The sequence below is a fragment of the Vicia villosa genome, unplaced genomic scaffold (genome assembly GCF_029867415.1).
Source record: "Vicia villosa cultivar HV-30 ecotype Madison, WI unplaced genomic scaffold, Vvil1.0 ctg.003053F_1_1, whole genome shotgun sequence".
NCBI lineage: Eukaryota > Viridiplantae > Streptophyta > Magnoliopsida > Fabales > Fabaceae > Vicia > Vicia villosa.
Genome location: NW_026706100.1, coordinates 268,720 through 282,994, shown reverse-complemented (window position 1 = coordinate 282,994; position 14,275 = coordinate 268,720). Strand labels below are relative to the sequence as shown.

At 39.6% G+C, this 14,275-nt stretch overlaps 1 non-coding gene across 1 annotated transcript; it reads left to right on the top strand.

The window, feature by feature from the left end:
• Window positions 1-11,815: 11,815 nt before the first annotated feature.
• On the top strand, window positions 11,816-11,922 carry LOC131640317 (small nucleolar RNA R71). The gene has a single exon (XR_009295223.1). It is a non-coding gene; the product is annotated as a small nucleolar RNA R71 (small nucleolar RNA).
• Window positions 11,923-14,275: the final 2,353 nt, after the last annotated feature.

The following is a 14,275-nucleotide window of genomic DNA, read 5'->3' as shown; positions in this document are numbered from 1 at the left end:
GATTACAATATTGTCGAACAACTGGGGCACACTGCTTCAAAAATCTCAATGCTGTCTCTGTTAAAGTATTCAGAAGCTCATGCCAAAGCTCTGATGAAGTTCCTGAAAGCTGCGCATGTGCCTCAAGAGATTTCAGTCGATCAATTTGAAAATTGTGTTGCCAATCTAACAGTGACCAATGGCCTCGGTTTCTCTGATGTTGATCTAACCCCTGCTGGAAAGAATCACAATAAAGCCCTACATATCTCCGTTGAATGTAATGGCACCACTCTATCTCATGTGCTGGTAGATAACGGTTCTTCTTTGAACGTGTTACTGATCGCGACTTTACGTGTCTATTAGTCGGGATAACTGCAAGTGCACAGTCGTGTCGTGTAGTTTTAAAAGATATCGAATCCACAGGGACTATGAATCGATCTACCGTTATCTAAGGTTACTATGTAAAGCTAGGAGTACTAAAATTTCGATTGTTCCTAAGGGAAAGTGATTGTGAGAAAATAAAGAATAATAATAAAAGACAGGTATCAGTATGTATTTCGTTTAACTAAAGGTAATCCGAAGGTCCATTGGCTTTTGCATAATTAAATTAAAAATCTTTACTAATTCCATTGATTAAAAATCCTCGTCTCAAACTTTCGCTCTGTTGATTCAGACTACTATCCTAATCCTAATGTACGCTTTCGCCATCCCATTAGATTTTAGAAGAGCTTTTTGGAAACAATGTAATTAATAAAATGCCTATTTTACGAGGTTGTTATCTATTTAAATCTCCTAATCTCAAACTTTCGCTCTGTTGACTCGGAGCAAGCTAATAACCCTAACGTACGCTTTCGCCATCCCGCTCGAGTGTAAAAACAATTTTTGAAAATAAATAAGTTCCAATTAGTTTTAATACGCTTTCGCCATCCTTAAAACTAATGTCCTATGTCTACTATCTGGTTAAATATCTCAAACTTTCGCTCTATTGATTTTAACCTTTGACCGTCCTAACCCCTCAAACTTTCGCTCTATTGGTTTTAAGACTTACTAATTAAATTAGACATATAAACCAAAAATAAGTGATAATTAACAAAACATAATTAAGCCAATTTATTTCGGATCCCTACGGTTAACTTACTTTACATACCGACACCTTTAGTAATTTAGCCAGACATATTAATATGATTAAACATGCATAAATCGGTTCGGTTTATAATATTAAACATATTAAATGGCATATAATATATCATGCAATGATAATATAAATAAAGGCGGTAAATAAAAAACCTGAATTAAAATAAATCTGAATTGAATTGAATCTTGAAGTACTCGAACTTCCACCACAGGTTGGCTGGATCGTTCTTCGGAATTTAAATGGCAGAAAATAAAAACAACGAAATAAAACGATAAATCTAACGTAAGGCTAGATCTACGAAAAGTTCACAACAATTTCCAGTGTAGAAATCGTTGTGAGAAAATAGACGGTTAAATGAAAGCAGAATAAGGAAAAGCGGTTCGCGGTACAATTTCGGCAGCACTTCGTTGGCAGGAAATCGGACAGATTGAAGTGAAGTGACTGGTCCTATTTATAGGAGGGGCTTGCAGTTGCTTTGCGTGAAAAGAGGAACTTCTGCAGACCGGGACGTGGAGACGTGCGTCTCCTATTCTTCAGGGAGACTTGAGACGTGCGTCTCAAGTGGAGAGAATTTAGGGAGGTGGAGACGTGCGTCTCCCTTTTGCTGAGGTGGCAGAGACGTGCGTCTCTGCTTACTTGTGTGGCTTGGGCTGTTCTCCTTCGTGGGCTGGATTGCTTCATTGAGTCTTTGGGCCTCTTTCAGCACACTTGGCCTTTAATTGCACTCCCTTTTCACTTCAGCACCCAATTTACGTCTTTTAGGCATAGAAAAGGGCCGTTTTGGCTCCATTTCTTCTCTTTTTCACAATTCGGCATAGTAAGAGTGTAAAACCTGAAACAAAGCAAAAACACGCGTAATATCGTAATAAATTAAAATAATAAACGGAAAATGCTATAAATATCTATGGATTGTAAGCTAAATATACGATATAAAATCGTGTTATCAAATTCCCCCAGACTTGAACCTTTGCTTGTCCTCAAGCAAAATAAGAAGATAAAGATAAATAAAACACACTTCCACCACGTCGTTCAGTCATACTTAGCTACATAGTGTTCTTATTCGGAAATAATGATAATGAATCTAGCAATAAACCTATAGTAACAACACTAAACAACTCCCAGTATGCATACCAATCCGAATCATGCCATTATAGCTCGACCTTTTTGACTTGTCATCATGTTTCACCCTTTTCATTCGCGCGCAATCACATTAAGCCCATTATCTTGACACGCACATAGCAGAGTAGTCGGTTAGTGACTATGATCCTTCTCATGGAGTTCTGGCACAATATGTGGTATACTCCTTAGCATTCACTTATAGATTGTGGGGAATCGGACAATAGTCCTTCCTACCAAGTTCATTACCAGATGACTTCTGAACCAATCGACAGTGAGTTTTTTTTAAATTCTTTGTATTTGAGATTTGCGACCGTTAGGTTAAATGATCTTGTGAGGATCACCTTACTTAGTAGGCACATTTCTTCTTATGGTTGAACACATAATTATTATGAGGATCATACACTTATATTCATCGACTCTCTGCGTAGTTTGTATCTAAGACGGTGCCGACTGCTAGAATAAACTACTAAGGGTTATTTCAAAACTTAAAGTCGGTGGTTTTGGTATAACGGGTATTCAAATCGGTTACGCATACTCGGGGGTTTTAGAGTGTTGGGACAATAAGGATATTGACTATATTCAGTTTCAGTGCGTTGAGTGTTTGAGTAGCTTTGTATTTCTCGAACGTGTGGGGTTTGCGTTTATCGTAAAATTTTTGTTATGGCTCAAGAAAATGGAAGAAATTGAAATAACTACGGAATTATACATATAAGACTTAAATTCCATAAATATTCTTTATTGAATTTGAAAAACATTACAAGGAAGGGAAATAACTGAAGGGAAAAAAAAATAAAATAAAACTAAAGGAAATAGAAATAATACGACTCCCCCAGACTTAGATGATGCAATGTCCTCAGTGCATAAGAACTACTCCTCATTGTTGCGGTTTCGAGAACTGCTCGCGCCTCTTGTACGAGCACGGCGACGTCTATCAGGAGAGTCATTCACACGAATGTCAAGATCATGCAAATATGTAGCAATTTCAGCGTATTGACTTTCGTTCCTAATAGCATAGTCACGGTGCTCCTGTTGCATCTCTCGGATGAGCCTAATTGTTTCAGTTTGGTTTGTCTGCATAGCTTGAACGAGTTGATCTTGGCGTTGAATAGCAGCATACATGGCTTCAAGAGTGATAGGCGGAGGGTTGTTTGGAGGAGGTTGGTTGACATCAGCTTGCCCTTGGTTGAGTTCTTCTTCATTTGCATCCATAGGTTCATTAGGATGTTCTTGTTGGTCATCTAGAGGGTTGTCTTCAATAAGCCTCCAACGTTGAACATAACGGATGTTGATTCTTTCAGGACATGGAAGGATGACATAAGGAATAGGAACTTTGTTGACGACCAAAGTGTATCGGCCATCATGGCGGGGTGAAACCAAGTGGGAGTCACGGCAGTAGGTGAGATCGAGTGACTGAGCGGGCTTCATGAGATGTGAGAGTGAGAGGAGCTCGTCACCAAGACCTAAAGCACAGGCCAAGTTAGTAATAATGCCTCCAAGCAAGAATGGATTTGTAGCGGGGGCGTTGACTAAGCCTTGGATGTGTTGGAACATAAACGGTGCGGCGTTGAAACGGATATTATTAAGCGCACAGTAAAGGAAAAATAATTCATTTTGGTTTACCTTGTGGTTGTTAGATCTCGCAAAAATAGTATGCCCCAAGACACGTTGAAAATAACGTATAGTGGGGTTTTGAATGTGAGAAGCATGGAGAGCTCTCCAACCGGTAGGATTTTCTCCAGTGAGATGGAACCAAAATTCAAAAGCGAGATCCTCCCAAGATCGACCATTGAGTTCTTGAAAGATTGAGCGGTGAGCAATTGGTGCATGATTAAAATGAAAATATGAAGCTACGACATCTTGATCTAGAGCATATTCACGGTTGAACATCCGGAATTGGATGCTACCGGTTGAGATTGGTTGATTAGAGGGAGTGTCGTAGTTGAAAGAACTCAAAAATTCTAAGACGAGCGGCTCATAAGTAGGTACGGGTTCGGTACAAAGATGGTGGAGGCTAGATTTGGTGAGCAGACGGGTAACACCATCAATGAGACCCAAAGTTTCTAGACACTCGGTGTTCACAAATTTTGTGGGAACAACCGAACGTTCGTAGAAGGCGACAAATTTTGTTCGTTGAGCATCATTGTCATCATCTCGGAAGATAATGTTAGAAAGGTCGGGAGGTGGTCTCTCGGGACGCTCACTACGGATTAATGAACGTGGAGGCATGGTGAGTATGGAAATGAAAAATAGAAATGTAGTGTAGAAAAGTATAGAATGGTATGATAGTTGTGAAGAAGAAGAGTGGTGGTGGTGTGGTTTTATAGTGAGGTTTGAAAATGGTGTGGTTAATGGAAAATTAAAATGGATTAATGGTGGTGTTTGAAGTTTGAATAGAATAGAGAAATGGGAAATGAATGGAGTTTAAGAGGTGAATGATGGAGGATGAATGAGGTTAATGGAGTTTAAATGGAATAAATAGGGGAAGAATGAAGATTGAAAGATGATTTTTGAAATTCAAATTCAAAATTCAAGAGGGAAAGAGATTGGTCTGCTGGCCTTGGGAGACGTGCGTCTCAGGCAGCCAGTCTGCTGGGGCAGAGCATGGAGACGTGCGTCTCCTGTTCCTTTGGTTCGTGTCAGCTGGCCCCACACAGATGGAGACGTGCGTCTCCTGTTGTAGGCAGGTGGGTCACGCATGCAAGTGACCAGACAGCGCTGACAGATACCATTAATATTGTCCATCAGTTCATAACAGTGTCGGATTTAAATACTATTAACAGCAAAAAATTATAGGGAAGTATATATATAGCAGTCAATAGCAGTGTAACATAACACAGTAGCAGTGATCAAAAGAATTTTGCATTTAATAATAAACCAGTACTGAGTGTTAACAGAAGTAGAAAGCAAAAGTGCAGAAAAATGTAAATCTAAACTAGGAATAGAAATTACTAAAACTAGAATAAAATCTAATAGTCTAATACGGTAACATCTAGCCACGTCTATTGTTGTTCTGATTAGACTGAATGTGTTTGAAAACTTCGTCGAACTGAGCATTTACGGTGTCGATAAAATCGAAGAAATGCATTTGCAAAGTGTGTAGCTCGTTGCGCACATGTTGTACATCTTGTTGTAGCGCAGTGATGGCTTGTTCGTGCGTATTCAGATTAGGCATTCTTTGATTCACCGATGCAGTAGATGTAGCGGGTTGTTGTTGCTCGACCTCGACATCAGTCATATCAACAGTGTGATCATCAACGGAATCTTCAGAACGAGTTTCAGGCTCATACTCAGATACAGGTTCATCAATGGGAAGAGGTTCGTAATCAGGAATGGGTTCATCAACAGGAAGAGGTTCATAGTAACCAGGAGGTGTTTCAGGTTCAGATTCAGATGCTGGCATTTCCTCATCAAAATGTTCATAAGCTTGAGGAGTTTCAGGTGATGGCTCTCTCTCAGGAATCTGACCATAGTAAAGCCAGTTGGCAGGGTTGTGCACACTCGTCCTAGGATTCGGTAAGGTGAACTGATACCAAACTTTGTTATCAATGAGCAATTCAAAACGATCAGGTCCAAGATTACCGATGATACCTCGATTAAAGCAGAAATTGATGTCCATAGAGGTATGGGTACCAAAAGGTGTCAATCTAAGCAAAGGCACTCTCATTCCTATGGCATTAGCAATCATAGTGACGAATCCGCCGATCCTAATGGGTGAAACTTCGTCTTGCGTGATGCGCTCGAAGTTTGTTAGCATGAATGCGATGGCATTGACCGGGCGATTCTGAGATGTACAAAACATGATGAACAACTCTTCTCTAGTAACTTCAGTGACATTATCGGGCTTTCCAAAAATATAGTGAGCAAGGATCTTGTGAAAGTAGCGGAAAGCAGGATTGTGGATGTTCTCAGATTGAAATTCATTCTCTTCAGGGTTGTCGTTTCCAGTGATCTTGCCCCAGTATTTTTCCAACTCCCAGTATGGAAGATTTTCTTCAGCTACTTGGGCGTATGCATCAGGTCCATGAGGTAGTTCTAACATTTCAGCAAAATCTCGGATGCAGAAATTAAACTCCATACCAAAGAGTCTAAAGAGAATAACTCCTTTTTTCAGTCCTTGTCCACAGTTTGGAAGATAGGTCAGGGAGCTCAAGAATTCCAGAGTGAGCTTCCGGTAAGTGCTAAACTTGCGGAACACGTGAGAACCAGTCCAACCAATTTGGTTAAGCAGGTGTAGGATGCTTTCTTCGATACCAAGTTTCACCATAGTTGGTTGGTGAGGATAGCAAGTCAAATCCATGTGTCTTCCAGCCAGCTTGTTAAATCTTGCTTCTTGTCCTCTACCACGGAACACAACTTCCATGTTATCAACTTCTTGCATCGTAGTTAGTAGTTAAATGAAAAACCTAGAAGTTGAAAATATTGAGATTAAGTTAGAACTAGGCTAGTGTTAATTTTTAAAAATAAAATTAAATAAAACAAGTTATAATAATAATAATTATAATTATAAAAAGGAAGTATTTTCTCGAGTTAAGATAGCAGTTATAATTATAATAAATATTATAAGATGTATGAAAAATAATAAGAAAATTAAAATTTAGAATAATTTAAAATAGAATAGTTAAATGAAAATTAAAGGTTAAAAATAAAAATAAAATAAAAATAAAAAGAATAAATAAATGTGGGTTGTCTCCCACCAAGCGCTTTGTTTAATGTCGTAAGCTCGACGATTTTAAAATAGAAAACTATTTTTTCGAAAGAGCGGGCAGTTCGTCAAGTTTAAAAACTTCGATGTTTTCATCGTATTCGAGATGATGGTAATACTTAAGACGTTGCCCATTTACGACAAAAGGTTTGACGGTTTCTCCTTTGATTTCTATCGCTCCACTCGGAAATATGTTAGTTATTTCGAAAGGGCCAGACCATCTAGATCGTAACTTACCAGGAAATAATTTTAGTCTAGAATTAAATAAAAGTACTTTATCGCCTATGCTAAAATTTTTCCTAGATATACGCTTGTCGTGCCATTTTTTCGTTCGCTCTTTATAGATTTTGGCGTTTTCGTAAGCGTCTTGTCTAAGTTCTTCTAATTCGTTTATGTCTAGAAGTCGTTTCTCACCAGCGGCAGTGTAGTTTAGGTTTAAGTTCTTAATGGCCCAATAGGCTTTATGTTCTAACTCTACCGGTAGGTGGCATGATTTTCCATAAACGAGTTTGAATGGGGTAGTTCCTATTGGAGTTTTGAAAGCTGTTCTATAAGCCCATAAAGCTTCATTTAGCTTGGTTGACCAATCTTTCCTAGATATAGCAACAGTTTTCTCCAATATTTGTTTTATTTCGCGGTTAGATACTTCTACTTGTCCGCTTGTTTGTGGATGGTATGGTGTGGCTATTCGATGATTCACTCCATATTTTCGAAGGAGTTTCTCAAGTATTCTTGAAATGAAATGGGAACCCCCATCGCTAATTACCAATCTTGGCACACCGAACCTAGGAAAGATGACGTTTTTGAAAAGTTTGATAACTACTCGTGTATCGTTTGTAGGAGAAGCAATAGCTTCTATCCATTTTGAAACGTAATCGACGGCTACGAGTATATATTGATTTCCAAACGACGACGGAAACGGTCCCATGAAGTCTATTCCCCAGACGTCAAATATTTCTACTTCTAGAATGCCTTTTTGAGGCATTTCATCGCGTCTTGAAATGTTTCCAGTTCGTTGGCATCTATCACAGCTTAGTACAGCAAAATAAACGTCTTTCCACAGGTTGGGCCAGAAGAGTCCAGACTGAAGGATTTTGGCGCAGGTTCTAGATGTGCTATGGTGTCCTCCACACGGTGCAGAATGGCAGTGTGTTATTATGCTTCTTATCTCTTCCTCGGGTACACAACGTCTAAAGATTCCATCGGGGCCTCTTTTGAACAGGAGTGGGTCGTCCCAATAGTAATGTTTTAGGTCATGGAAGAATTTCTTCTTCTGTTGGTAACTTAGATCAGGAGGAAGCACACCAGCAGCTAGGTAGTTTACGAAATCTGCATACCAAGGTGCGTCAGATCAGGCTAAAGCTATTTCTGCTAATTTGTTGGTTTCAGAGTTTGGACGGTACGGTTCGAATTCATTTGCTTCTAATTGGGCGATGAGTCTTTCATAAGGGAAATCATCGTCAATTGGTACTTGTTCGGGTTTCAGATTTTCCAATCGAGAGAGGTGATCTGCTACGACATTTTCAGTGCCTTTCTTATCTCTAATTTCCAGGTCGAACTCTTGCAGTAATAAGATCCATCTCAAAAGTCTTGGTTTAGCGTCCTTTTTGGTTAGGAGGTACCTAATGGCGGCGTGGTCAGTGTATATGATTATTTTGGCTCCTACCAGGTAAGAACGGAATTTGTCTAATGCAAATACGACAGCTAATAATTCTTTTTCTGTCGTGGCATAATTCATCTGAGCTTCGTCTAGGGTTCTACTCGCATAATATATGACATGTAGTTTCTTATCCTTTCTTTGTCCTAGAACGGCTCCTACAGCATAATCACTTGCGTCACACATTATTTCGAAAGGTTCATTCCAGTCGGGAGGTTGCATAATTGGCGCAGAGATTAATGCTCGTTTAAGCGTTTGAAATGCTTCAGTGCATTTATCGGTGAAAATAAAGTCGGCGTCTTTCATGAGTAGTTCAGTTAAGGGTTTGGTTATTTTAGAGAAATCCTTAATGAAGCGTCGGTAAAAACCAGCGTGTCCCAGAAAACTTCTTATTTCTCTAACGGTTTTGGGAGGTTGAAGGTTTTCGATAATTTCGATTTTTGCTTTATCAACTTCGATTCCTCTATCGGATACGATGTGTCCAAGTACAATTCCTTGTCGAACCATGAAATGGCATTTTTCCCAATTAAGGACTAGGTTTACGCTTACGCATCGTTTAAGCACCATTTCAAGGTTTTCTAAACATGTTTCAAAACTTCCTCCACAGACAGAGAAGTCGTCCATAAAGACCTCCATTATTCCATCTAGGAAGTCGGCAAATATTGCCATCATGCATCTTTGGAAGGTCGCGGGTGCATTGCAGAGTCCAAAAGGCATTCGTCTATAAGCGAATGTACCATAAGGACAGGTGAATGTGGTCTTCTCTTGGTCGTCAGGGTGGATAGGAATTTGGAAAAATCCGGAGTATCCATCCAGATAACAAAAATGTGAGTGTTTAGCTAGGCGTTCGAGCATTTGATCTATGAAAGGTAAAGGGAAATGGTCTTTTAGGGTAGCTTTGTTTAGCTTCCTATAGTCAATGCACATTCTCCATCCAGTTTGGGTACGTTGTGCTACGGATTCTCCTTTTGCATTAGTGATTACAGTGACTCCTCCTTTCTTTGGTACGACGTGAACAGGACTAACCCATTTACTATCGGATATAGGATATATTATTCCAGCTTCTAGCAGTTTTTGGATTTCCTTTTTAACCACATCGCTCATAATAGGATTTATTCGCCTTTGATGTTCCCTAGAGGTTTTACTATCGTCTTCGAGCATAATGCGGTGCATACACAGAGAAGGGCTTATACCTTTCAGATCTGATATGTTGTATCCTAAAGCGGTAGGGTATTTTCTTAGGACATTAAGTAATTTTTCAGTCTCGGTTCGTCCTAAGTTGGCGTTCACTATAACTGGTCGGTTTAGTTCTTCGTCTAGAAATTCGTATCTAAGATCGGTAGGAAGTGTCTTCAGCTCTAAAGCAGGTTTCTTAGGTCCAGGTATAGGATCGGGAGTTAAGGCTAAGCATTCACTCAGGTGGTTATCTTGATATTCCTCACGCCAGTTGTCATCTTCAAGAATTGGCGGCATAGGAATTCTTAGGATCTCGGTTTCCTTATTTGGTTCGGATTTTATTTCCTTGACACACTCGTCGATTATGTCAGCAGAACAGCATGTGTCAATTATAGAAGGTGCTTTTAGGAATTGGGAAAGTATAAATTCTATTTTCTCTTCTCCTACTTCGAAAGTAAGCTTTCCTCGCTTTACATCTATAATTGCACCAGCGGTTGCTAAAAATGGTCTTCCTAATATGATCGGGATGTTAGAATCTTCTTGGATATCCATAATGATGAAGTCAGTTGGGATGTAGAATTGACCTACACGAACAGGGATATTCTCTAACATTCCTACAGGGTATTTAACTGAACGGTCTGCTAGTTGAAGAGACATTCTCGTTGCTTTAAGCTCACCTAGATTGAGTTTCTTACAGGTCGAAAGAGGCATCAAACTAACACTAGCTCCTAGATCGCACAAGGCTTTCTCTATGATGGTTTTTCCAATTACGCAGGGTATAGAGAAACTACCAGGGTCTTTCAGTTTTGGAGGCATGTTATTTTGGATGATAGCGCTACATTCAGCGGTAAGCGTTATAGTTTCGTTATCCTCGAGTTTCTTTTTGTTTGATAAGATTTCTTTTAAGAACTTAGCGTACGAAGGCATCTCAGTTATGGCTTCTGTGAATGGTATGGTTATGTTTAATTGCTTCAGAAGTTCTACAAATCTTTTAAATTGCGCTTCAGTTTTTGATTTAGCTAATCTCTGAGGGTAAGGAATTGGTGGCTTATAAGGCGGTGGTGGAACATAAGGTTTCTCTTTTTCGGGTTCCACTTCGTTATTGTTCTCATCAGTCTTAGCAGTTTGTTCGTCAGTTGTTTTCTTTTGGGTTTCCTTTGGCTCTTGTTGTGACATGGGTACGTTTTGGGTTCTAGGATCTATGGGTCCATCGTAATTCGTTCCACTTCGTAGTGTTATCGCGTTCGCATGTCCTTTAGGATTGGGTTGAGGTTGAGCAGGAAACGTGCCAGCGGGGGCAGCAGTAGGTGCTTGTTGTTGAGCTACTTGTGAGATTTGGGTTTCTAACATTTTGTTATGCGTAGCTAAAGCATCTACTTTGTTCGATAGTTGTTTTAGTTGCTCGCTATTGTGGATGTTTTGATTCAAGAAGTCCTTATTGGTTTGTTGTTGGGAAGCTATGAAGTTCTCCATCATGATTTCTAGATTTGACTTCCTAGGGGTGTTTTGAGCAGCTACAGGCGCTTTTTGGTAGCCAGGTGGTACAGCAGGTGCTTGTCCAGGCGCGTACAACGCATTGTTGTTCTTATAAGAAAAGTTCGGGTGGTTTTTCCATCCAGGGTTGTACGTGTTAGAATAAGGGTTTCCTTGAGCGTAATTTACTTGATCAGATGGGACTCCAGTCAAGAGTTGGCATTCAGCAACTACATGTCCAGTCAATCCACAAATCTCGCAGTTAGGTGTTACAGCGGCAGCGGTGGCTGAAGGAGTGATGGTTAAGTTCTCGATCTTTTGAGTTAAAGCGTCTACTTTAGCGTTAACGCGGTCTATACCACTTATTTCGTACATTCCACCTTTGGTTTGGGCTTTCTCTAGAGCGGCTCGTTCTCCACCCCATTGGTAATGGTTTTGTGCCATGTTCTCTATGAGTTTGTATGCTTCATCATGGGGTTTGTCCATTAATGCTCCGCCAGCAGCGGCATCTATAGTCATTTTAGTGTTATATAAGAGACCACCATAGAAAGTATGGATGATCAGCCATGGTTCGAGTCCATGATGAGGGCATATTCTAAGCATGTCCTTGTAACGTTCCCAAGCTTCGAAGAGCGATTCGTTATCTTTCTGGGTAAATCCGTTGATTTGACCTCTAAGCATAGCAGTTTTGCTAGGCGGAAAATATCTAGCTAAGAATACTCTTTTCAATTCGTCCCATGTAGTTATGGAATTGGAAGGCAGGGATTGAAGCCACGCTCTCGCTCTATCTCTCAAGGAGAAAGGGAAAAGGCGTAATCGAATAGCTTCGGAACTAACGTTGTTGGCTTTGATAGTGTCGGCGTATTGCACGAACACGGATAAATGGAGATTGGGGTCGTCTACAGGGCTTCCAGAGAATTGATTCTGTTGAACAGCTTGGACCAGTGAAGGTTTCAGTTCGAAATTGTTCGCCTTAATCGCAAGTGGTGCGATACTTGAATGTGGTTCAGCGCGCGAAGGAGCGGCATAGTCTCTAAGAGGACGAATAGCAGCCATCTCTAACTTCGGGGTGATTTGATTGATTTGATCAGTAAAAATCAATTCCTGATTAATCGGAATTTCTGCTACTTCGGGAAGATTGCGAGCTCGACGTTTAACGTTAATGAAACGTTCGATCTCGTTAATTCGTTGTATTAAATCTCCTCCTTGTGAACGAGTATTTGGCATACAATCGTTCAGAAAGAAAGGGAAGAATTGTCCTAGTCTCTACGGTGTAACAGTGAGTTACGATATCGACTTAAATAGTCCCCGGCAACGGCGCCAAAAACTTGATCGCGACTTTACGTGTCTATTAGTCGGGATAACTGCAAGTGCACAGTCGTGTCGTGTAGTTTTAAAAGATATCGAATCCACAGGGACTATGAATCGATCTACCGTTATCTAAGGTTACTATGTAAAGCTAGGAGTACTAAAATTTCGATTGTTCCTAAGGGAAAGTGATTGTGAGAAAATAAAGAATAATAATAAAAGACAGGTATCAGTATGTATTTCGTTTAACTAAAGGTAATCCGAAGGTCCATTGGCTTTTGCATAATTAAATTAAAAATCTTTACTAATTCCATTGATTAAAAATCCTCGTCTCAAACTTTCGCTCTGTTGATTCAGACTACTATCCTAATCCTAATGTACGCTTTCGCCATCCCATTAGATTTTAGAAGAGCTTTTTGGAAACAATGTAATTAATAAAATGCCTATTTTACGAGGTTGTTATCTATTTAAATCTCCTAATCTCAAACTTTCGCTCTGTTGACTCGGAGCAAGCTAATAACCCTAACGTACGCTTTCGCCATCCCGCTCGAGTGTAAAAACAATTTTTGAAAATAAATAAGTTCCAATTAGTTTTAATACGCTTTCGCCATCCTTAAAACTAATGTCCTATGTCTACTATCTGGTTAAATATCTCAAACTTTCGCTCTATTGATTTTAACCTTTGACCGTCCTAACCCCTCAAACTTTCGCTCTATTGGTTTTAAGACTTACTAATTAAATTAGACATATAAACCAAAAATAAGTGATAATTAACAAAACATAATTAAGCCAATTTATTTCGGATCCCTACGGTTAACTTACTTTACATACCGATACCTTTAGTAATTTAGCCAGACATATTAATATGATTAAACATGCATAAATCGGTTCGGTTTATAATATTAAACATATTAAATGGCATATAATATATCATGCAATGATAATATAAATAAAGGCGGTAAATAAAAAACCTGAATTAAAATAAATCTGAATTGAATTGAATCTTGAAGTACTCGAACTTCCACCACAGGTTGGCTGGATCGTTCTTCGGAATTTAAATGGCAGAAAATAAAAACAACGAAATAAAACGATAAATCTAACGTAAGGCTAGATCTACGAAAAGTTCACAACAATTTCCAGTGTAGAAATCGTTGTGAGAAAATAGACGGTTAAATGAAAGCAGAATAAGGAAAAGCGGTTCGCGGTACAATTTCGGCAGCACTTCGTTGGCAGGAAATCGGACAGATTGAAGTGAAGTGACTGGTCCTATTTATAGGAGGGGCTTGCAGTTGCTTTGCGTGAAAAGAGGAACTTCTGCAGACCGGGACGTGGAGACGTGCGTCTCCTATTCTTCAGGGAGACTTGAGACGTGCGTCTCAAGTGGAGAGAATTTAGGGAGGTGGAGACGTGCGTCTCCCTTTTGCTGAGGTGGCAGAGACGTGCGTCTCTGCTTACTTGTGTGGCTTGGGCTGTTCTCCTTCGTGGGCTGGATTGCTTCATTGAGTCTTTGGGCCTCTTTCAGCACACTTGGCCTTTAATTGCACTCCCTTTTCACTTCAGAACCCAATTTACGTCTTTTAGGCATAGAAAAGGGTCGTTTTGGCTCCATTTCTTCTCTTTTTCACAATTCGGCATAGTAAGAGTGTAAAACCTGAAACAAAGCAAAAACACGCGTAATATCGTAATAAATTAAAATAATAAATGGAAAATGCTATAAATATCTATG